Source organism: Zonotrichia leucophrys, chromosome 3 (genome assembly GCF_028769735.1).
Source record: "Zonotrichia leucophrys gambelii isolate GWCS_2022_RI chromosome 3, RI_Zleu_2.0, whole genome shotgun sequence".
Classification (NCBI taxonomy): Eukaryota; Metazoa; Chordata; class Aves; order Passeriformes; family Passerellidae; genus Zonotrichia; species Zonotrichia leucophrys.
Genome location: NC_088172.1, coordinates 47,667,499 through 47,691,572, shown reverse-complemented (window position 1 = coordinate 47,691,572; position 24,074 = coordinate 47,667,499). Strand labels below are relative to the sequence as shown.

The 24,074-nt window shown below is 38.2% G+C and overlaps 1 protein-coding gene across 22 annotated transcripts in view; it reads left to right on the top strand.

Annotated features, from left to right (window-relative positions):
• The window catches only part of EPB41L2 (erythrocyte membrane protein band 4.1 like 2), a 137,623-nt gene that overhangs the window by 40,842 nt on the left and 72,707 nt on the right, over positions 1-24,074 (top strand). The window lies entirely within an intron of this gene.

The window sequence follows — 24,074 nt, the reverse complement described above, 5'->3', positions numbered from 1 at the left end:
ATGTTCCCATGTTCAGCTAGTGCTTCTGACCTTTTCTTCTGAAAACAGCTGTTGCTTCTTTCACCCCTCTAGACTAGAGGAGATGCCTGCTAGGCTATTAAGGTGTATCTTCCTTTGCATGAAAAACTTTCAGTTTTCTGACCTGTCTTTGTACTTGAAAAGCATTGCCATAGGCTACACATACTTATCAATAGTATGAATCAATTCACATGACAGAACTGTCTTTGCTGATACCCTGAAGGCTGGTAATTCTGCAAAGGGCTTGAATAGTCTGCAAGAGTTTTACCAGTAATTCAGTGCTTTTCAGCCAAGAGAGTGTATTACTACTATATTTAGTTTTGAAGTTTTTTCCACTGATTTGTTTGTAGTTACTGTTTGGAATTATTTTTACGCTTTGTTGTATTGCTGCTCTTCTTCAAAACAAACTTGCAAATTTTAGCATGGAAGTTTTGAAGAACTGAACAGAAAGATCAAATTCTTCAAACTCTTAGCTTGCTGTTACGCAGGGAGAAGTGGTAACAAGGGAAAAGTCACTGCATGTAGAGTGCATAGTTACAGGGATCCTGGGCTTTGACTTCTACTAACTTTCCATTTCTGATTGTTAAAGAGGGCTTAGCTTTTGTGGTGAGGTCTACAGGAGAAGGAGGAATCTAAAGTAGCCTTTTTTTTCCTTTGGGTCACCTATGTTTTTTGTTCTGCAGCCTTTTGTACCCTGGTAGGATAAGCTGTACTATTTCGCCTAGTGGGTTAATGCCTGTAGTCTTTTTCTCTCAGAGCTGGTGGAGCTTTGTGGCTGTTCTTCCAGCTTCCTAGTGCAAGTGGTGATACTTAAAGGTCTGACTCGGAGCTAGTTACCAAATAGCATAAAGTGGACAAAGTGAGAAGTAGTCAGACTTGAGTCTGAAGTAAAGCATTGCTGCAGGTTTGTGCTTGCAAGACATTTGAGGCAGCCTAGCAATGTGTGATCAGTAAAATACTGATTTGTTTCCTGTAAATGGTTTTTATTTCCTCTTAATATTAGGACGTTTTGACTTAAGCATTTAACTTGGTCTGTGAAGCTAAAATAATTCTAAAACGTCTTCACTGATTGTTGTTGATGTTGACTTAATACTTGTGTTTTTCTTATATGGTATTTAATTTGACGAATTGATCTCTTATGATTATGATACTATCATTGCCTACAGTAATACCATATTTTTTAACTGACCTCTCAGTCAAATGAGTTCTTCAAATGAGCATCAAAATGTTTAGTTATAGTGATTTTCTAGAATCATCACTAGCAGTTCACACAAGGGAGAATGCTGAAATAAAGCAGTAGATAGACATCTGGAAGATAACTTTTTGAGAGGAATGTAATGTGATGAAAATTATGATTCCGTTATCCTCAAAATGGGGAGATGGATGCATTAAGAGTTTTCTGAATGTTTGTAATTATTTTCTTTTTGGTGGTCTTGTGACTGTATTATCTATGTTTGCTCTGTAGCTTACATAAGCTCAGGAGACCAGAGAGTTGTTAAGTGAGGTATCTCCTGACCTTTCAGAAGAGTTTGAGATGCCATTGAGTTCTAAATCAGATCTGGCTAATTCTTGTAATAAGATGTCACAGACCCTTGACTTTTTTCTCTTCCCCATAGAGTCTGAAAAATATTGTACCTTGATTTTTATTTTTATTTTCTACCAAGTTAAGAAAATTAAGTGGTTTAAGTACTACAAAGCCAGCAAGCGAACTTGTCTGATGTATTTTGTGTTAGATACTTCTAACATAGCCTACCGAACTTGGTATGTTCTTCAAAAGAATATATGGAATTTGGCATAGTCAGTTCTCAGGGTGACACCATCTGAAGGTATTTCTGTCTAAGCCATCATTGCATTTTGAAACTGTCCATTAGTGTGCAGATTGGAAGTAGATGGACTACCCAGCTGTGAGTAAAGGTTATCTTTTGATTTAGGACATGATACTTCTGTTCCCATGCACAACTGATGTGTTCTTTGCTTCCAGGTTTAAGAGGTGACTATGCCCAGTAAACTGCCACAAATTCTCTGTCTTTGTGATGGGACTACAGAAATGATGTCATGAGTTATTTGTAATCTGAGGAATTGTTGCAGCCCAAAATTCAGGGTGACTCTCAAGTTTTGTGTTAGAGTACATTTCATAACCAGTGTAAGCAGAATCAGTTCGAATACTTGCAAAACCAGCATGAATATTTGACCAAAATTGTCAAACTAGCAATTCAGGAGAGAGAGTTGGGGTTTTTCAATCTACATCATCCTCTTTCTATTATTAGTTCATACACCTGCAGCAGGCACAGCTTTGCAGCTCTATCTGCTTTTATGGTCAGCTAACTATTGACATGTTTGAGTTGCAGATTCTTTGGGTTAGCAGCACAAATTAGTTTACTTTCTGAACATGTAATGGTGGTGGATGAGGAGGAGATGGTAGAAACCCAGAATGCAAACTCATAAGTCCTGCAAGATGAATAAACTTGATTTGGAGATCCCATTTATCTAATATCCACTGAAATTGTATTACATTGCTAGATTTTTGTCATGGTTTGAGCCTGGCACAGAGCCAGTGCCCCCCATGAAAATGCCCTCACCCTGGTGTCTGCTGTGAGATGTGACCAGGAATAAGCAAAACAGGCTTTAGCTTGAACATAAAGAACACTTTATTACCTAAACTACAGGAAAATACGGAAAGACTATAAGGAAAAGAAAAAAAAAAATTGAAAACCTTACAAAAACCACTTTCCCCCTCCCCACTACCTGACTTTCCCAATCCGATACATTCTCCCAAATCATCAACTGCCCAGCCTTGGCCCCACATTTTAGTATACTCAAACTGCAGTTCATGAAGAGGAAAGGAGTCCTTCTTGTTCCATAGGCTTCCCCTGGAAACACACTGAAACCTCGTGTGCTTCCCTGTCACTTCGGCACCGCCCGGAAAAAGTCCTTTTGCCGCTTGTGACATCTTCCTTCCATGCCCAGTGCTCTCACCACTGCGCATGGCCAGAGCTGCTTTTAGGGTTGTCTTTCAAGGATGCCTTGTCTCACTCCAAAAAGGCACAGTCTCTGCTTTGGGACATCTGTCCCCCCCATATTTTTCCAACCCCCTGGGGCCGGGGGGTCCTCACGAATGAACCCTCCTGGTTTTGAGCCACTGCGTCCCCCTAAGTGCAGTCTGTGTCACAGGAACAACTGAGTCCATGGCCACAAGAAAAGTCCAGCCAAAAGGCCACTCCAAATCATCTCTTCCCATTCAATCATCTCCACGTCCTTCGGGCCAGGTCCTTGTCTCATCTCATCTCTTATCTCCCTTCTTATTCAGCTTCGAGGAGGATTAGCATTTTTGCAAGGCCCCAATCATGAAAGAAAGGGTTAAAAGTTTTCAGTCTCTATCTGTCCCGGAGTGGCACTCCCACACACGCTGCCCACACGCTGCCGCTCCGGCCGGGCACTCTTCCTCCCCCCTTCTCCTCCTGGGCCGGCTGCTATCACATTCGGTGTCGCCGGTTCTCTCTCTCTCTCTCCCTCCTGGGGGGGGGGGGGGGGGGGCTGGCTGCCCGAGGGCTGACTCTCTGGGATCTTCCACCCTTCCATCCTCGAAGCCCCCTCAACCCCTATCTCTGTCCAGGCCCTGGGCCTACCGCATGGCTGCCCCTCCCCCGCCCAGCAGCAAGGCTGGACAGGGGAGGGTGATCTGACCTCTTCGAAGCGACGTCCCAAGAGAGAGTGCCAAGGGCAGTGCCCTGCTTTTTAACCCCTGTGTATTCTCGGAGGTGTGTCCAAACTTCACTGGCTACACCAGGTGTCAGTATGAAACTCAGAACATCCATTGGTTTGACCACAGCATCCCAGAATTCCCACTCCTTCCTGGTCAAACCACCACAATTTTCTTCTCCTAGCTTATTTCAAAAGATTTTAATAGTGATGATACTGTGGTAAGAGCAATAGACGAGCAGTAGAATTTTGAGATAATAATAATAATTTTTTCATGTATTTGAAATATTGTTCCACTCATGTACTTTCTCATTTTTCCTCTTTTCATGCTCTTATGCTTCACTATACAGTATTCAGTAATAGTTAGAAGTAGTAATATGGGAATAATGGCTTTAAATTGAAAGAGGATAGGCATAGCTTAGATGTTAGGAAGAAGTTTTTACTGTGAGTATGATGAGGCGCTGGAACTGGTGGCTGTTGCCCAAGGATGTTATGCACGTCCCATCCCTAGAAGTGTTCAGGGCCAGGTTGGATGGGGCCCTGAGTGACCTGGTCTAGTGGGAGGTGTCCCTGCCCATGGAAGGGGTTTGAAGCTACCTTTTAGGCCCCTTCCAACCCAAGTAATTCTGTGACTACTGGAATACTAGCCTCTCAAAGCTAGTGATAGCAAATATGTTGTTGACCTTCTTGTAATCCTCCTCAACATTCATTTCAGGTTTTCCTTGAAAGCATCAGATCTTTCAGTATTTAAAACTGAATTGCAGTGGAAGAACTTATGAGGCACAATCTTCCATGACGTTTTCATGCTCTCCTTTATAACAAAATATCAGCTTATTCCCCCTGCCACTTAGAAATGTTTGTTCTGTCAGTATCTCTTTTCTTTGTTTTGTTGTATTATTCCCTGAGTACACTTGATGCTGAACCATCCAAATTAACACTAGATATGTATTTGTTTTGTGTGGCTGGTATGTTCTGACAGTAAAACAAGTCAGGCAAATAAAATAGGTTTACTTATGGGTTTATACTAGACTCTTTTCACTAACTGGGATTTCTTTCCTACCAAACTGGCTTTACATGTCCTGTATAAATTAAGTATTATTGAGACCTCTGGACCACTGCTAAATTTAGTTCAAATTGACCATTGAACTTAAACATACCAAGAAGAATAACAAACAGATGAACTGACAGTATGATTGCATAGATCTTATTTCTGTAGGAAACCAGGCCAACAACTGTAATGTTTCAAACAGCATTCTTGTTGGAGGTCAATATAATCTTTTCCAACCTCTTCCTAACACGTGGTGATGGTTGATATTTCTTGTTCTCAGTTTGATTAGGTTAATAGCTGGTTTTCTGAAATCTTTAGCCCTTTTTCCTGCTTTTTTACTTTTAAGAATGCTTAATACTTCTGGTAAAAGTGAGTGTTTGTAGACTGCCTTTTGCTGTCAGGCAAAGTTTTGCTGCTATATTAGCTCTGTTGTTCATTGGATCATATAATTATTCGGGTTGGAAAAGACCTTTCAGATTATTAAATCCAACTGTTAGGTTAACACTGCCAAATCCACCACCAAACCATGTCCCAAGCACCACATCTCCAAGTCTTTTAAATATTTCCAGAGATGGTGACAACCACATTCCTGGGCAGCCTGTTTCAGTGCCTGGCCATCCTTTCAGCAAAGAGATGATCCTTTCTCTCCAATCTAAACCTCCCCTGGTGCAACCTATTTTATTTGTTGTTACTCAGGAGGCAGACACTCATCTTGCTAGCAACCTCTGTTCCAAAAACCACGTCAACTGCTTTCCTATCCTCTCTAAGTTATGTTCAGGCTGCTGAATATAATTTAGCAACTGAAGTCTCTGACAGCTTGTTAGGAGTGAAAGGTCTTATTTCCTCCTTTTTTGCAAATAGGAAAAGATGTTAACTAGCAGAAGGATGTTACAAGTTAGGGAAAATACAGTTGTTATTGTTACCTTAGTAACACTTAAGTTATTTGCTGGGTATCTTCCAGTACTTGTTAGTACTTGTTAGACCTAAATGACCACTGTTTCTTCTTTGAAATCCTTATTATGAAAGCAAGAGTTTTCTTAAGTGTATTATAATTATTTTTGACATAGTGTTTTAATGCTGTATCAGTATTATCAGTATCTCCTTCACATTGTTTTTGCAACAGATCTATTGAATGTATTGTTAGCTACCTCTAATTATTCCTTAATGAGGAGTCTTTTGAAATTCTAGTCTTGGTTTGTGTAGTATTTTACAAGTATCATTCATAGTAGTATACTAAATAAATTACTGAACATTTACCAATTACCGTGCTACAGTAATGAAGTAAGCCTGAGAGCCTCAGCCCTGTACTGTTGTCTGTTATTTGATTCCCTGATACACAAATTTGCGTTTCTACTACTTTTGCCTTTTTTAACAACAGAGGCTATCCTTCAACTTATATATATCCAGGTTTCTAATTAAACTTTCTGGCTGAAAAGTTTGTAGCAAATTTCCCTACTCCTCATGTTAACCAAGGGTATGGCGTGATTCAAGGGTAAAACCTCTAATCCTTCTCAGGTGTTCCCTTGTTGTTTCCACCCAGGAGAGAACCTACTAGTACAGGATGCTGTGGAGTGAGCCCAGCAACAACTGGGACCATGTCCACCAACAAATCCAGCCCTCCCACATGCCTTGAAGTGTTTCATGGGTAACATGAGGCAGAGACTCTCTTAGATTCCAAAACTTGTCCGGTGATTGTTATCTGAGTTACTAAGAAAATACGGAATATGCTCAATCAAATGAACCTGTGTATTCCAGTCAGAGAATTAACTGAGCTTCTTTTAAATGTGAAAGGTGTGCTGTTTCTTTTTCTCTGGCCTTAAGCATGTGGGAAAGAAGATAATTTCTAAGCAAAGGGAAAAGGAAATTGTCTCATATTTATTAAATCCTTTTCCTATCAGGAAGTATGCATCAGGATTATATGCTTGGCAAGCAGGAGTACATATTTTGGCACATTTTTCTCTTTGTAACTTGAACGGCCTGCCAGCATTGCAGGCAGCACTAGCAGCAGTCTGTGTCCCAGACAGTTTTGATTATAAATCCCAGTCTCTGCAGCGGGGCAGAAAGCTCTATGGGGATGGGCACTGTTTGGTCTCCTTGGCTCCTTTTCCTTCCCAAGTGCACTGGGGAAAGAGAGGGTGGAGGATAGATGAAGAAGGCAGGATGATGGTCATGCTTCTGGTAACTCCCTCTGCATCCTAGTTAAGTATCCTGTGAATAAATATCCTGTCTAAATTTGAAGAGAGTCCAGGCTTGTTGTGATGGAACTGATGGTGTGCAATCTAATTGTATCTGAAAGATCTCCAATAAACCATTGTTTGAGTGCACCAACCCCCAGAATTACAAATGGCATTGCCCACACAGGCATTCCAGAAATTGTGGACACAGTCTTTTCTTGGTTATCAAATGAAAAGTTAAAGGGTAAATATCTTTTAAAGTTCTATTGGGACCAAACATAATGTTGGGAACTTGAATCCTCCGTCAGTGCTCAGACCTGTATTGCTAATTGTGCCATTTGAGGTGGCAGTGGCTTCCCCATTTACACAAGAATGAGGAAAAAATAGCTGAGCATTGTTGTGTTTGCTGTGAAGATTTTCTGGGAGAGTGATGGCCGTGCTGCTGAAATAACTTGCATTTTTTAAATAAATAAAACTGAATTGTGAAGGGAGGCAAATGAGTAAGAGTAGATGTCCTTGTATGGGAAAGATTCTGAGGAAAAGGCTGGATATCCAACTATCCTTTGGTTTTTCAAGAGGAATTCAATACTTTTAGTGCTTGTTTATTTCAGATACTCATAGTGATTACAAAAGCATGCTTAATAAAGTAGCTAAAGTGTTATGTTAACTTCTTGTTCTCCCAAGTCATTTGACTAGAATACAGTTCTGAAATTTTATGGGAACCTTCCATCTACAAATCCATTTTATCATCATTCTGTGGAATGAATACAGAGAATAGCAAATAATGGAATTTTATATGTCTTTCCAACTTACACCTTCAAGCAACTTTTATTGCATTTAAAACTTGTTTTAAAGTGAGTAAAGCTTATGTATTAAAATCTAGGCTATTCCTTTCAATATTGAAGTTAATGTTTTTAGTGGATGGGAGAGAAATGTATAAGGAATATTTTGAGTAATTTTTGGGTTGCAAACTGGTTTTATGAAGCAATTAAGTTACATATTTGGATTTTGATTAAGATGGGATTTTTTTGGAGACTTTTTTTAAAGCCAGCCAGTTTCTTCTAACACTAAGGAGATTTAAAGTTAATATCTTAACAGAAAATGGAAGCTAATCTACTGACATTCTTTTTAACCTCATGTAAGCTATATATTGGGGTCTGTTTTTATGGCATGTAGATTTCCTGTCTACCTGTTTGGTTTTGTGAAATACCTGACACAAATTGTTGGTGCTCTTAGCTTAGTTTTATTATATCTTTTGATCCCAGATGTAGCTTTTTAAGTCTGGAACAAGGAAAGCTGAAGTTACAAAGAGTGAAAACTTTGGTTTCCATGCATATAGAAGCTACTCTTTGTAATGCAAAGGAATTGGTTTAACAAAACAAATTATTTCTTTTTCCTCAAGGGCAAACTGAAGTGCTGCCAATAAAAGGACTCTTGAAATAACTGCAGTCTTCCAGTTTCCTTCTATCTGCCACATGTGAAGTGTTTTGTACCTTTTTAGAATCAAAGTATTGAAGGAGACTTTGTCATGAAGATAAAGGAGGGTTGTTTTTTTTTTTTTAATCTAGCATGGAATCTGTAATTGAGTTCATAACCATGCAAACATGTCAAAGCTGTTTCCTGAAGATATTTTACAAGACTAGATTTCTCTGTTCAGAGATTCAAGAAGTGGATTCCCAAAGGCAGTACCACAACTTGTTGAGATTGGTCTTTAACTCTAGGTATCTAACTTGAATCATGGATTCTGAATCTCATTTCTGAGGACTTGGTATTTCACAAGAGAGTGTAACCATAGGCAAGGAAAGAAAATTACTTAAATTGTTACTATTTGTCTTACTTGTATCATATAGATCATTCAATGAGTTGGTGTTAATTAGCAGAAAGGTGTTATTGTGATTTCCCAGACTGAGTCTCTACTGTGTGTACAGCATGAAAACAAACAGAAAGATTTGATTGATTGCTTTTTATAATTCCTTTGGCAGCAGTTCTTTGTTTAGGAAGCTTCTGCCACTGTACCCAGTTCTGTATTCTGTCTTTTCCTTACCACATTTACAGACTGGTGCTTCAACTTTCTTCACACATCCTACAGAAATATTGTCTCTTGTTTATTTCCATGTGCTGTTTAGGTGGCTTCTCCTTAAAAAACATACCTGAAATAGTTCATTCTAGATATCAGCTGGGGAGTCACATATTAAACCAAAATTGTGATCAGCAGTTGTAGCCTTACTAGGTGGTACCTAGTAGGAGAAGAGGAAACATCCTTCTTCCAGGAATTGCTGTTCATTCAGTCAGTTAAAAATTAGCTTGGTTAGGAATGGGCACACTTGATGTGCATTGCAATGAAAAATTTCATGAAAGAGCATGGTAGATTATTTTTTTGGGGGGGGCACCAAATGGGGCTAGATTTAGCTGGATGAATACCATAATTTAAAAAATGGTTCTATCCTTTCTACCTATTCAATGATGAACTTGTTAAGTGTTCCTGAATGAAAGCAACAAGACTTACTGCTATAATAATGCACAGAAATAACTCTTTGAAATTATTACTGAAAATACTTTATGCCTATGACATAATTCTGGCTAAGCTGCAAAGCTCTTAATGACTGACAGATTGTGAAGAGTAGTGGAGTACAATTTTTAAATACTTAAAGAATGAGCCTATGGCTGAGAAGTGCTGGCAAGTTGTAGATACTGCAGATATCAAGAAGAGTGTTGAAGGGAAATGCAGATATTATTACAATAGTTTTTATAATATATATGTATGCCCTGAGTCTCTGTAAAATGCAGGTAGCTGATGGCAGCAGTTCAGTTAAGTATAGCTGTAAGCAAAGGGACAGCTGTAAAGGGATGAAGAATTTATTGTATAGCTTTGTAGAATAATTGCAAGCTTAATGCAGAAGAATGTCTCCTGAGGCGCTTCAGGAGGTTCAAGTGAAATAATTCACAGTGAATTTAGCAGTAGCTGGAAACAAACTAACTTCTTGTTTTGTTTCAGTAGTAGTAGCAGCCTGCTTTCCTTCTATACCCACCCTCATCCCCCCCAAATAATGAAGTTTAACTGAAATGCTTTAAACCCCTGTGAGGGCTCATAGGAATGATTATACAAAAGTTTGCCAAACAGCTGAGGTTTTATAACCAAAAGTTAATGTGGAGGGCAAAGTCATAGTTTTAACGTTTTTGGAAGGAGCAGGTACAAACAAAATTTGCCTTTGTTATATGCTTAACAGCTCTTGTCACTGAATTATCTGTAGGTGGGGCTGATAAGGGCAGCAAAACCTCAGCCTAAAACTAAAGGATAAGATTCTCTGGGTGGAGGCTCTGTTTTGTCTGCTTTGGCACAAAGGCTGCAGGGATGGCTGAGGGTGCTGATGCTGAGTGTGGTCTGCAGCTCACTGTGCCTCTGCATCCTGCCCTGTCCTGCCCCCGCATTTGTCATTTGTGATGGTGAGGGAGGGTGAGACAACCACGTGTTGTTGCAATAGCTCTCTGCTGCGAAAAGCAGAGGCAAGCTAGAGCAAAGCTTAATTCCTGCAGTATCCTTAGCTCTGTTTCTTTTCTGGTTGAAGGTGGTCAGGTTCCTGGGAAGCTGTCAAAGGTTGGTAATTTGGATAGAGAGAAGTCAGGAGCACAACAATAATAGTGTGGGTGGGGTTGTCAATAAACTGTAGAAGAAAGGATGAAAGTTGGAGCTGGTACTGGTGCTGCAGCAAAAATGAATTTAACTGGAAAAACCTAGTTTTCTTATTACTCTTGGGAAGCTTTTAATTTGGGCTGCCTTGTCCCCAAACTTTGAAAGGAATGGTGTTACTCAGTCATGTGACTGGTGCCTCTTAACAGAATAGACAAAAACTAAATATCAGCTATGCTTAAAGGTATCTTTGTGATTTGCTTTTGAAAATGCATTCAGAATAAGTGATATCATGCATGTCTCTGATAGCTTTTCTTAAAATAAGCTTCCTTTTTATTCTTTGGCTTATCAGGATGTTAGGATAAAGGTTGAAGGAACCTTGAAAAGCTTTAGTGTTTCAATAATGTGTACAAAACTTAAACCTAAGGTAATTTGAGAAATGAGGTGCTTGACCTATGATACTGCTCTAGTTTGCTGTTAGAATTGGAGGAACTAGCCAAACCAGTAAATCCACTGTGTAGAAAACAGTATTCTGGAAAAAACCTTCAACAAATCCTTTATAAATCAAATAAATATGTTACCAACCGTGAAAGTCTTCAGTTTCTCAAAAACGGGTCAGTGTAGAGTAATGAGTCTTACACTGGAGTAAAGATGGTTGTGTCATGACCATAGAAAACTTTTTACTACTAAAGATTTCACTTCTCAAATTTGCTTCTTTCTAATATTTCTGGAGGTATGAAATGTTCACCTTTAAGACTGTTTTCTACTTACAGTACAACCATTTAAAAATCATTAATATTTATTGTACCTGCCAGTCCTGGAATTGCCCTAACAATGAGTTCTGAGATGATCAAATGTATCTCCTATAACTTCTAATGCATGTAGTGCCATAGAAGGATATTTCTCAGTTTCTGCAATACAATATGCTTCAAACTGGAACTGATTCTATATTTATATTGTATTCCAAAGGCAGCCATGAGTTAGAGATATTGACAAGCCAGTCTTGCAAAGTAATGTGCTGTGTGTCCTGGGATGAAACAAGTTTTCCTTGAAAATTTTATTTCTGTGGAGTTAACTCTCATTGTTGTGTTGCATAGTCAGATGCAAACTATTGTATTATGTCAGTCTATGCAAATTTTGGAAAAGAAATTAGAAGAATCTCTCTTGGGTATGGATTTAGTCACTTCATTTTTTTCCTTATAGCAAGTATTCTTTCTGTTATATTGAAATTTTCAGAAATAGCCATCATGTTAAGTGGACATTGAAAGTTTGTGGTTTAACAGTCAGTAGAAAACGAAATTGTTTGTAGTTCAGTGCCATCCTAAAGCAGCACTGCTGTTGAAGTGTCAATTCATTGCTCCATGATTTCGCACCGAGGTTTTTGATTGCTGAGAATTCAGGAGTTGCAGACTCTTCCTAGAGAGGGAATTATCAGCAGTAATCCACGAGTGGGACTGCTGAGTGCAGTGTGTCCACACGGATTCACTGTTACCTCAGGATGATCCTGTGATGTCCCTATGGCTAGTGGTAATTTGGGTGACCCTGTCTGCCATTGTGATAGCCTAATATTGATAATTTGGAAGGAGACTCTCTTCTAGGCTGTCAGAAGATACATTTACTGTAGTTGTGGACTGTCTGGGACCACACTCTTGCTCAAGGGTAAAAGGTAGTTAGCTTCTGTAAGCCTTATTTATATAAATACATTTTTCTTATGCTTAAGTTCATAGAGAATATTTGAAAAACACATTACTGGTCAGACTTAATTCTGAGACAGAAGATTTCTATGAAAGTGACAACTGGCAGTTTCTGGAAGTTTATAGATAGCCTGTATTAAATATCTGTATAAGGCTATATATAGTGAGGGACATTGCAGTCAGTGCTTTCTGATAGGAAACAGCTTGTAGTTGGGGAGGTAGCAGGGGCACAAAGTTAAACAGTTAACAAACCAATGATCAAACCACCTTTTCTTTTGAAGAAGCCTGATAGCCTAATTTTGTGGATGAGATTGCTGCAGTGGACTTTTGTCTTGCTTTGTTTTGTTTAGAATTTACATCTATTAATTGAAAAGTGGCAGAATTACATTTTCAGTGCGTGAGTCCCAAATGTGAACATTGCTGAGTTAGAGGTTTTAACTGTGGCAGGCTTGGTGTATTTGCTTATTGAGGCACTGGTGTGTCTGACCTAATTGGGTCATAAATTCCAGCTTTTGTTCTCAGCCTTTTTTTGAGGGCTCATCAGACTTTAATACTAATCGCTGCATGAAAAATTGCCTCTCACCGAATACTCTGGATAAGTCAACAATGGTAACCTTTGGAGCTTGAAAAGATCTTGGAAGGTATTGGCTTGAGTTAGTTACGTCATTTTTTTTGGTAGTTGCAGTGCTGCTCTATTTCTTTACTGTTTTGACACCTACAAGTTGAATGGTATAGTGATTTGTAGCTTAGTGGGAAAGTAACCAGAAGTTTTGCAATACTAATATTTTTGTGCTTATAAAGAAATAGCTCAAAATTTGTAATTTTCATTTACCTGGAAAAAGTCATATTTCATTATACAAAATATATCTAGAGGCTGAGTTAAATTTCTGGAAATAGAGAGAGAGAGGAGAATAGGCATGATGCTCTTCACACCAGTTTTTGTGTGTATACATACTTTCTTAGACAACTGATATACTGTGGGTTTCTTATGGAAGTCACTTATTAACTTCAGTTGTAAAAGCAGTTGCATTCAAAGCACATTTGCTTCTGGAAGCCAAAAATTCACTTAAAGACAAGGAATACTTTAGTAACTGCATAATACATTGGCTCTGTTAATTAACTGGAGTGCCTTGTATTACATGATGGAGTGTCCATGTGGAGAATTAAATATACTCTGACAAATCTTGCTGTAATGAGAAAGAAATTATCTATGATTTGTCTGGAAATCTTTTCTGTCAGAGTTAAAGAAATACCTAATCTCTGTATGTTGTGAGAATTGCAGTGCTGGCTTGGTCAGGTGAATTGCAAAACACAGTGTAATGCAAATCAGAGCATTCCAAATTGTCAGCATATGCAGTACTTCCACAATTTTTCTACAGATAAATGTGTGAGGCTTTGGCAGACTGTACAGTGATGTCTGCCATGTCTCCCACATAGGTTGCCCTGTAGCATCCTACTGCTGCCAAAAGGATGGGTGGGTGAGGCTTCTGTGCCTTGCCAAGAAACTTAATGGCTGATTGCTTGAAGCGAGGCTTCTTTAGTTGGGTCTCTTTTTAAACTTTGTTGTAGATCTTTCCTAGGTTTATCTGCACATCCTGACTGAAAATGTTAACACTGGAAATCTGGGTTTTTTTAACCACTACATTTTTAATTATATCCTGCTTTTAAAGTTAAAGATATGAGAGAACTGTAAGAATGGTTATTGTGCAAGTGTTCTGCACATGGCACAGAAAAAGGTAGGATTCAATGAGTTTCTCTGGTTAAAAAAAAATTGCATATTTGGTTTCAGCAATTACCAATTAATATTTCTTAAAAGGCTTTAGCATTTATGATAATCTGAATGATTTTCTGACCAATATTTATTATAACAGAAATTACATGATGTCACATGTAGGAGGGTATTTCCTGAGGAATCCTTGGCTGGATGGCATATTAGACTATAGTATACAGAATTAAAAAATGGCTGGGGTTGAAAGGGACCCCTGGTGATCACATAGTCCTACCCCCCTGCTAAAGCAGGTTTACCTACAGCAGGTTGTACAGGATCATGGACAGACAGGTTTTGAATATCTCCAGATCAGGAGATTTCACAGCCTTTCTGGGTAGCCTGTTCAGTGCTCTGTCACCCTCACAGTAAGGAAGTTTTTCCTCATACTTGGATGGAATTTCCTGTGTTTGAGTTTGTGTCCCTGGTTATATCACTGGGAACCACTGAAGAGTCTGGCCCCAACTTCTTGACACCTGTCCTTAAGATATTTGTGTGCATTGATAAGATCACTTCAGTTGTCTGTAGGCCAGTCACAGCTCTGAGGGAGATGCTTCTGTCCCCTGATCACCTTCATAGTCTTCACTTTAACTCTCTCCAGTAGTTTCTTGTCTCTTTTGGACTGGGAAGCTCAGAACTGGACACAGAACTCCAGGTGCAGCCTCATTAAGGATGAGTAGAGGGGCAGGATCACCTCCCTCCACCTGCTGGCAATGCTCTTTTCAATGCATCCCAGGATAGCATTGGCCTTGTTGGCCACAAGGGCACACTGCTGGCTCATGGACAGCTTGCTGTCCACCAGGATCCCCAGGTCCTTTTCTGCAGACCTGCTGCAGGTCAACTCCTAACTTTTACTGGTGCACAGGGCTATTCCTTGCTGGCCGTTGTTGAGCTTCATTGGGCTCTCCCCTGTCCAGGTGAGTGGCACATAAACATTTGTGTGCAAGCATTAAAAAAAGTGTGTACTCATGCCCAACTCCTCCATCTTGTTGTAACTGCTAATGCATAGTGACAATTCTTGGATTAGCAATGTCTGGATCTCCTAGAGCTCACAGATGTGTGATACTTGCATGACTTTATTAACCTGGCACTGTGAGCAGGGCTTGTTAAATGCGTGCAGGTGTATTGGTCTGACTGCTATTTGGCAACTCCTGATTGTCCTACAGACTGGTAGCTCCCAAGCCTTTCCTTCTACAGCTCTTGCACTTTCCATGGCAGCTGTGCTTTTGGTCTCTCAGCGCAAAGAGCTGCTTCTTTCAGATATCCTGTGAGCTATGATGATGGGATCAAAATGACATTTTCTTCCATAAGCATCTGATTTGTATGATATACTATCAGTGTAATTTAATATTAAAATTTAAAGTTTTAATTAGCCTGCTGTGTGAGCATGTTTTGAGGTAAATACTAGTACTACTGCTTGAAGACTTACTTTTGTTTCTCCTGTGAGACTAGGATGATGAAAGACTGTGTGACTTCTAGACTTAGCCTATGGATAATCAGAGGAAAGCAATTTGTTTGTTCACAAACTTTCCAGCAGCTCTGTCATGGATCTCTTGTGGCTGATGCATGTGACGATGTTGCTCATAAATTGACCATGCTTGAGTGCACTGATGATAAAATAAATGAGTGGATTATTTTTCTCAATAGGCTGTTATGAATGACAGTGATTAAATTATGAGAGAGTGCAGAACACATTCCTTGAGTGACTAAAAAGAGAATTGTCTCTTCAAAGCAGCAGAGAAAGGACATTGGGTTTCTGTGTTCCTATTCTGAAAAACTAAAGTGGTGCATAAAGGAGATGCTGAGTGCTATGATAGCAATATAAATTGACAAAGTTGTACTTTCAGTTTTGGTAAGTGTTAGGAGGTATGAATTGTTAGATACTAAAGACTCAGAATAGGTCTCCTGCATCATCAAGAATTGAAAATAAACAACACCTATTTCAAGACTTTGCAAGTACCACTTGGCTTGTTAATCCTGTTGACTTTTAGGGGAACTGGTCTCAAAATCTCATTTGTTTGTTTTATGAAAAAAATCCAAACCACTTAACTTGTATTTAATATAGTTAGTCCAGAAATTTATAACCATTCATTTTTAGATCAGATTTTCTCAATTAAATTGTTTTCAATTTCTTTCCACTGTACTGTTGCTATATAGTTCAGATTTCCTCATCCAGTGGTAAAGGAACTCTGAAAGCCATTGTAGCTTTTGCATTGCAGCAAACAAATGAGCATAATATGTGTGTGCTTACAACATGCTTTCCTTACTCTTACATAATGTCAGTTTTATTCATAAGTAACGTGATACAGCATATTCAGTAAGTCAAGCATATTTAGAGATGTCATTAAGAATTGCTACTAATCACCTTGAACTTTTTCAGCTCTTTTGATCTGTGCTACCCAGCATCTTGCCTTTCTTATGTTCCTGAGAAGTGGGGGTTGTGTGGCACTCCAGCAAAGTACTTGGAGCAGAAAGGCTGTGTTGGAGTCAGTATCGTACAGTGCTGAGGTATCATGAATGGAGGAAGGGATTACAGTAAGGAGAGGAACACTCACCTAGCTCTTTTTATCTAAAATATTTAATGTTATTGATAGACCTGATGGTTTAAAAATCTAGTTTAGATATTAATGTTGCGGAAAATTCAAATTGTATTGCACGTTGCCAGTTAGGGCGGATTAATCTGGGTGGTCCCTCTGCACTGTGCAGAGCACTAAGCCGGCTAGATTGTTGATTCATTTAGCTGTAGCTATTTCATCTGCAAAAAAACACCAAAAAATCTTAACGGGTAGTGAGAAGTCAAGAAAAGACAAGCTTAAAATCAAGGGTTGCTAGTGTTTGGTGTTAAATTCATTGAGTAGTCATACAGCTCCGATTTGAAGGGAGTAATTTGTTTGAAGTGTTTTGGCAAGGTGGAGCTACCACACATGGTTGTGGACCAAGTTGTTCAGTTTGGTTTTATGCTATTCAGCGGCAGAGTTTGTATGAAAAGTTTCCTTGGAGGGCTCCTGATCCTGAAGTAGCAAAATAAATTGGATATTCTTGTGGCACTTGCATGAGGGGCCCTAACTGGGAAATCAGTTTATGGTTCTTTTGAAACTCAACCCTGTTTATTGAGACACTCTAAGAATGGAAAATTTGGTTCTATAATAGTTTAGTAATTATTTTTTTCCTTAATGTTTCATTCACCAAGAGTGCATACATGATTTCAAGCATGAGAAGAAATCCATGTGTTTAGGGAAAAAATTATGGTGCTGTTCAATTTATTAAACTTACCTAAGATAGGAATAGAATAATGAATATTAGAGCCTTGTTCTGTTAAATTTTGGGTTAGAACAATATGGAGATTTGGTAATATATCCTCTGGGGATCAGAACTTGCTGTATCTTTTTTGGCACTGGTGATATCTAGGTTAAAGCTGGGGAGGGTGTGTTATTTATGTAGTAGACATGCTTCTTAGTCATACTGGAAATAAATCTTAGTTGACTCACTAAGACCACCTTTGAGTCAAGATTTCAGTCAAAATACTCTTACTTCTGCCCAGAATTAGTTTCTTTGCTTGCTTGCTGATTACATTTTTTTAGTTTCACAAAGGTAAGGAATGAAGTTTAATAAGGGAATGAAATTTGACAGACTTTGTTTCCAATGGCTTTGTTTGCACTCGTTTTTTTTTGTGTTTTCAGAGTGTGTTTATCCTATGGTCAGAAATGGGACTGCAGCTGCTCTTAATGTAGTTAACGATGAGGTACCAAAAATGCTGCAGCTTGGGGTGCCAGCCCCAAAATATAACGGGTATGTGCCAAACCAATACACTGAGTATTGCAGTTACTCCTTTTGAACTGCTCTGAGTTGCTGAAGTAGTTTGGGTGGATACAGATACATACTTGCTGCTTTGAGACACTGGATAAAAGCTGCTATAAGAACACATATTTTCTAGAGATTTGTGATTTTAAAAAGGGAAATGTTGGATAAGAAGTCCATGTTTTTTAGCAGTACCATATTTTGTGATACGGTTAGATGAGCAGAAGTATATCAAGAACTGATGCTCTTTAGTAGTTACCAATCTAACAACAAGTTTATGTGCTGATGGATGTGACAAGAATAGCACTGGGAATTGTGAGAGAGCATCTTCTGTCTTAACCTGTATGTAGTTTTGTTTGGGAATTAAATTCTGCTTGTTAAGAATTGATTTAAATATAGATATTTGGACACCACAATTAAATTCAAAAGAGGGATAGCTCACACATCAGTTGGATACATTTGTATTATTAAAGTAACCTATTGCAAGCTTCTACCATGCCTGGAAGAATTTATAATAAGTCTTTTTACTCTTCAAAGTATAGTGACAGACTTTAAGTGTCATGGCAAATCACTAAAGGATCACTGGAATTTTCTGATAGGTGTACAAGAGATTTGGGAGTAGGATTGGGGAAAAGACCTTGCTGCTTTGTATACTGTAAGTGACCTTATGGGTTGACAATGTGTGTAATTGACTATCATAACAGCAATGCCAAATGTATGATTACATTACTGCTGGAAAAAAAAAATCTATTTTAACAACTATCGAACAAAAAGAAATAGAGTTTTTTTGAGAAAAATCCTGAAAATACCTATGTGTAGGCATATGCTCATAGTTTGACAGAACAGTAAGTACTGCCAACCAATTGAAATCAGAGGATGATTCTTCAAGATAGTTTTGTCATCCAGTCAGTACAATCTGTGTGTTTAGAAATCCTCAGAAATAATACCCTTCTGCAGACTGTGCTGACCTTTTGACATAAAAGGTTTTTCACCCTCTTATTGATGGACTTGGTCAATGAATACAGGCAACTGATATAAGAGTAGGATATGTAGCACAGTGGGTTACCTGTTCTAGTTGTTTAAGCAATGGAACTTCTTTATTTCAGTATGTGGTCAGTTCTAGCTCGATTTAGAATGTACCTGAAAGTTAGCATCTAACCTTGGGGGCTTTTGTTGCTTTGCCATATACAGAACTTAGGATTCCTTGTTATTCTTTTTAGAGAAAAACTCTATGAAAGATTAAACTGAATACTTTAGAAGGGCATCACTGATGTTTCAAATAAAAACTTGAAACTCTTTAGAGTGGCTCTATGGAGTATTGCAGTCACTTCATTAACGGACTTGAAGATTTTAACATTTTCAAACTAGTTGTCAGATCTGTTTGACCATCTGTAATTAAAGCAGCCTAAAAGAATTTTTAAAACATAGGAATACAAATTTCTATACAAAACAGACTATTTTTTTCCCTCTAAAAGTCTTTTATAAATGTTAGCTTTTTTTAATGAACTTAGTTTCTAAATGTTAACTTCTCTTGGATCATTCTCAAAGTGCTCAGAGCTAGAAGAAGAAAAACTTGCTGTAACAGAGCTTGTTAAAATTTGTTTGCATTCCTTTTATTCTTGCTGTGTTTCCTGAAGGGAATAAACACTAAGTAGAAGAAATATTGCACAGCTTCCAAGAAACTTCAGTATTCTCTCTTTTTCGGCAGGACCGTAATGCTAGGAATTAATGAAAAGACAAATGGCATCTTTCCCTCTTACAGTTTTTCTTTTGATAATTGATTGTTGTTCCTGCTGGGTTTATTTTCATTTACTCAAGGATGTATTTATTTTCATATACCAAAGGATTACTACGGATTAGTTAGAGCCAATTCTCAAAGTAGTGTCATGGTCAAAATTGAGAGAAGAAAAAGACTGTGATGTTTCTACCACCTCTGCAGGAGGTCTGCAAGCAGTAAAACCTGCTCCAAGTTGAGTAATGAAGAATACATCTTTTTGCTAAAACTTTGTTTGAAAGTTTTGCTAAAACTCTATGTTTGAACTGGAAAATCTACTCCTCAAATAAACCCAGTCCTCCTTTAGAGCGAAGATGAGGGCTATTCTTTGTCTGCCGCGCAGATTGCAGCTCTCCGTGTATCTTAACGTGTACTGAGATTAACGTAGGCTGTGCAGCACAGCATGCGCTTAAACCCTGGCTCAGATTGAGCAGTCACAAAATGGATTGGTGACTTAGGCTATTCATCCCAGCCAGGACAGTTTAAAGGAGGTCGCTGACAACGTCAACAGAGCATGCAGTCCTTTTCTTCTACACGGGCTTTGCCTTGTGGTTTTTGTCAGGCAGAATCAGAGCTATTTAGGTCTGCTGCTTTCATCTCCGTTACTCAGGGGCTGTTCTGGAAGAGATTCCATATGAAAGGAAGTTTGGTGCTCGTTTTTGATACCTGTAATCCCTTCAGTTAGGGAACACGAAGGTCTTCATAGGTTTGGATCAAGAATGCAATCAATCCATGCTTTTCAAAACAAGATACTTTGGGAGATGTGAGCAGAAAAATCTGGTGATTTATAACATTCTCAGATGCTATTATCACTTTGTTTAAAGAGTATTTCTGTCACTTCCCCAATTATTTGGGATGGTGAAAACGCTCACTGGAATATATGTTGTGTTGCTCAGAAGAAGAAAAACCGAATCTCTTCAGCTTCCCAGAGTATCTTTGTGATATGTTGGCTGAACTGGTTTCCAGTTGCTTCAGAAGGAAGAAAATCCCAATATTAGATTGTAGTATACTTCTCATTAAAAAATTAGCTGCAGAAAGCATTCTTTATTTCTAAAGCTGCTTCATTCATATTATGTATTTGCCTGTGGCTTAATTTGTCATTACTTGAATGGCTTTTAAGTACTATATTTGAATTTTTTTTTTGTTTTGATCAGTTGGCAAATAAGGAGATTGACATAACTTTTGAACAGATTATTTTGCTTGTTCTTCTGTGGGTAAGATTGGAAAGAAAAATCCAGCTTGCATATTAAATTGTTTGTATTATTTTTGTTCAGGTGAGGTTCTAAACTGTCTGGATGTAAGCCAGGCTCTTGACACAGTTTGGCACCCTGGCTTTCTAGCAATGGTGATGGAATTAAGAGTGGAAGACATAGTACTTAATTGATAATCAGGAATATTCTAAAAAAAGCAAGTAAGATTAAGTGAAGGTACTAGAGGGGAGGGAGCAGAAAAGAGGATGAAAGAGATGCTTATACATGAAACTAATATGAAGTAAGAAGGGTTTCAGCATGTTACTAATGGTGAAACCCACACATATCTGAAAACAGCCTTGTTTCTATGTCTTGGGAGTTTTAAGGGATCCGTTTCCCATTACAGGATTATGGAAATGTGTGCTCCAACACGGTTCGTTCTTTACTGTTTTTTATCTAAATATCTCTGGATCATAGGACTATAAATATATTTAAAAGGCCTAAATATTTATTTTAGTGTTGAGTAACATAAGCTGGTAATACATTTTCAGAATAAGAATTATATAAATAACTTGAAACCTTTTTGTATAGTTTAGCATATTTTCCATTTAATGTGATGTATTGCACTTCACATAATATTTTGTATATTTCACATAATATTTGTGGGACAAAAAATATTTTTTTTCTTTAAAAATTTAAAACTTTTACTTGGAAGTCACGCCAAATATGGCATATTACTTTTCTGTATATATTAAAAGAAATTCCTTCAGTTTAATTCTCTGTTTCCCTTTTCCAGTAAGTTTAATATTTTAAATTTTTATCTCAAGTGTTACAGTATATTCTGTAGACATGTGCAGTGTAAAATTCATTCTCCTTTGTTAAAGAAGACAATGAAACATTGTTTTAATTGGCATGAGAAATGCTGCAGCTACTCTGTGCGGAAAGAAGACTGCATGTTCATTTTGCTTCAAGTATTGAATTGTTTCTGTGCAAATGTGGTCATGGTGATTAATGAAGTTGCCGGGAATCATGTGATGACAGCAGTACTCCTCATAGGAGGAATCAGCCAACACAGAATTCTTCACCTGATGAGCATTTGGTTCATTTTGTACATAAATATGGTGAAATGTAATTCTGTTGAATTAGAATGTGTAGTTAATATTGCCTGTTTTCTCGACTTGAACTGGACTTCAGATTTTCAGTGCTGTCCTGCAGCATGAATTAGCTTGAAATATTCAACATGAAAATGTATTTCTTGATGTTCACAAACTTTAGGCTTGTCTGATAGTTTTCAGTAATTAAGCTGGGAATACTTCTGTTCTTGTTTCTAATTTTACAAGTAAAAAAGCTCATTTCATAAGTTGTAGCTTTCATAACTCCCACGTAAACCATTCTGACACTCTGTACACGTAATGCAATTTTTGAGCACGTTTAGATGACCTCATGATGTGTAAACAGATCAAAAAGACTTGTCTCCACTTTTTCTCTTCTCTGTGAAGTTAGGAGGATTGCCTTTGTCTAAAGAAAACTAAGCTTCCCCTGTGGACTATCACCCTTATATTTTAGGAGAGACGTGACCTCTGAGTTTCAGCCGAAAATAAGTGAAAGGCTATCATTTTGTCTGCTTAAATGGAACAATTAGAAGTACTTGATGTCAGTGTTTGAGAACAGAGGCCTTGGGAACTATTTTTGTTTTGGTTTTACTACTGTCCTAGTGAGCATGCCTCAAGTATCACTTTCTCCTCATAGAGCTCAAGTTTGTCTAGCTCTAAAATTTTTTTGCTAAAATCAGAAATACTTCTTTAGATGGGTCAGTTTTATACATGCTGCAAAGCACTTAGCTCATGTTGATTGATATTTTACACAGGTGTTTGGTCTTGGAGCTCTTCAACAGAAAGTAAATGAGATATAATTCATGATCTGTTTTAAACCAGAACAAAGCTTACTCTGTAGGAACTGATGAGCCAAAGATGTAGTTGAATTGTTGAGATAGTGTGCCTCTAATCTTAATGTTAAATGGGACGAGGACATGTAGATAAGCCAGAGAAGCAGAAGTGAACTAATCAGAATTCTGTCATTTGATGGATTTGGAGATACAGTAACACAGTTTTTCCAGGAAGTACAACTTTTTACTTAGCTCATTAGGCAAAAGCAAGCATTTCCTACTTAAAAATAAATACATGGAATAATTACGAGTGCGCAGGAAGAAGTATTCTTGTTTAAAGCTTCCAACAGAGGAGCAAGTCTTGAGACTTGTCACAAAATTGCTGTAATAAAGTGAAGAAACTCCTCTGGAAGAGCCTTAAAAGTGAGGTGTACATAGATGCTGGATCTCCTACGGCCTAGCACTTGAAGGACCAACACTTGGAGATCTTGTGGGCTGACCAGCAGCATCTGTGATATAACATAGCCTGTACTGAATTCTGGTGTCTTCCCACCCTGCCCCCTCTCTGGCCTCACTGCAGCTTTTTGACTATTAGACATATCCTGACCTTCTATCCTGTTTTGTCTTCAGCGTCTGTTTCCTGTTTTTTCCTTCCCTCCCTCACCCCATTTTTTTTTTACTCCTGACTTTGTCCAGTGGGGTCTACTTTGTTTCATTGCTAGCTTGATTTTTCCAAGTTCTGTCTTTATAAAAGAAAGAGAGCAAGAAAAAGTTGAAAGCTATAGCTTCAGTCCTTCCCTTTCAGTCAGTTTTTGTATCCACTTTTTAGTGAATTTATTAAATGTTAATTTGCATGGCATTTATACTCTCTCCCAAAACTCAAGTCTGTCACATGGATGTATTTCTCCCAGCCAGACAGATGCATTTTCTAAGCTTTCACAGAGTTTTGTTGAGGTTCTTATGTTTTGGCAGAATTCTGAAAGTAGCATGCCTCAGACTTCATCCAGACTAGAGCTCCAGTTCTTCATCTCTGACATCTCACTTTGAGAAATAATCAGGTACTCCTGATTTGTGAAAGAACATGATGTCATTTTAAAGGGTCATAGGACTGTGACTCTCGTACTTTCTGTTGACACATGCTGTCTATTGCTTCCACACACAGGAGTATGGTCTTGCAAAAAACTCCAGTTGTTAACCAGTATACCATGATCAAAAACAAATTTGAAATAAATTTTGTCTGTATACTTCACCAATTTCTGTTTTCTTATTGCTTCATATTTCAAAGTACTTCAGATTTTAAAAATCTAGATAGGACAAGGGAAATCAATGACTGTGAGCTCAAACATGATTTTGGAATTAACATTAAATGCATAAGAATCATACCCATAGAGAACAGCTGGG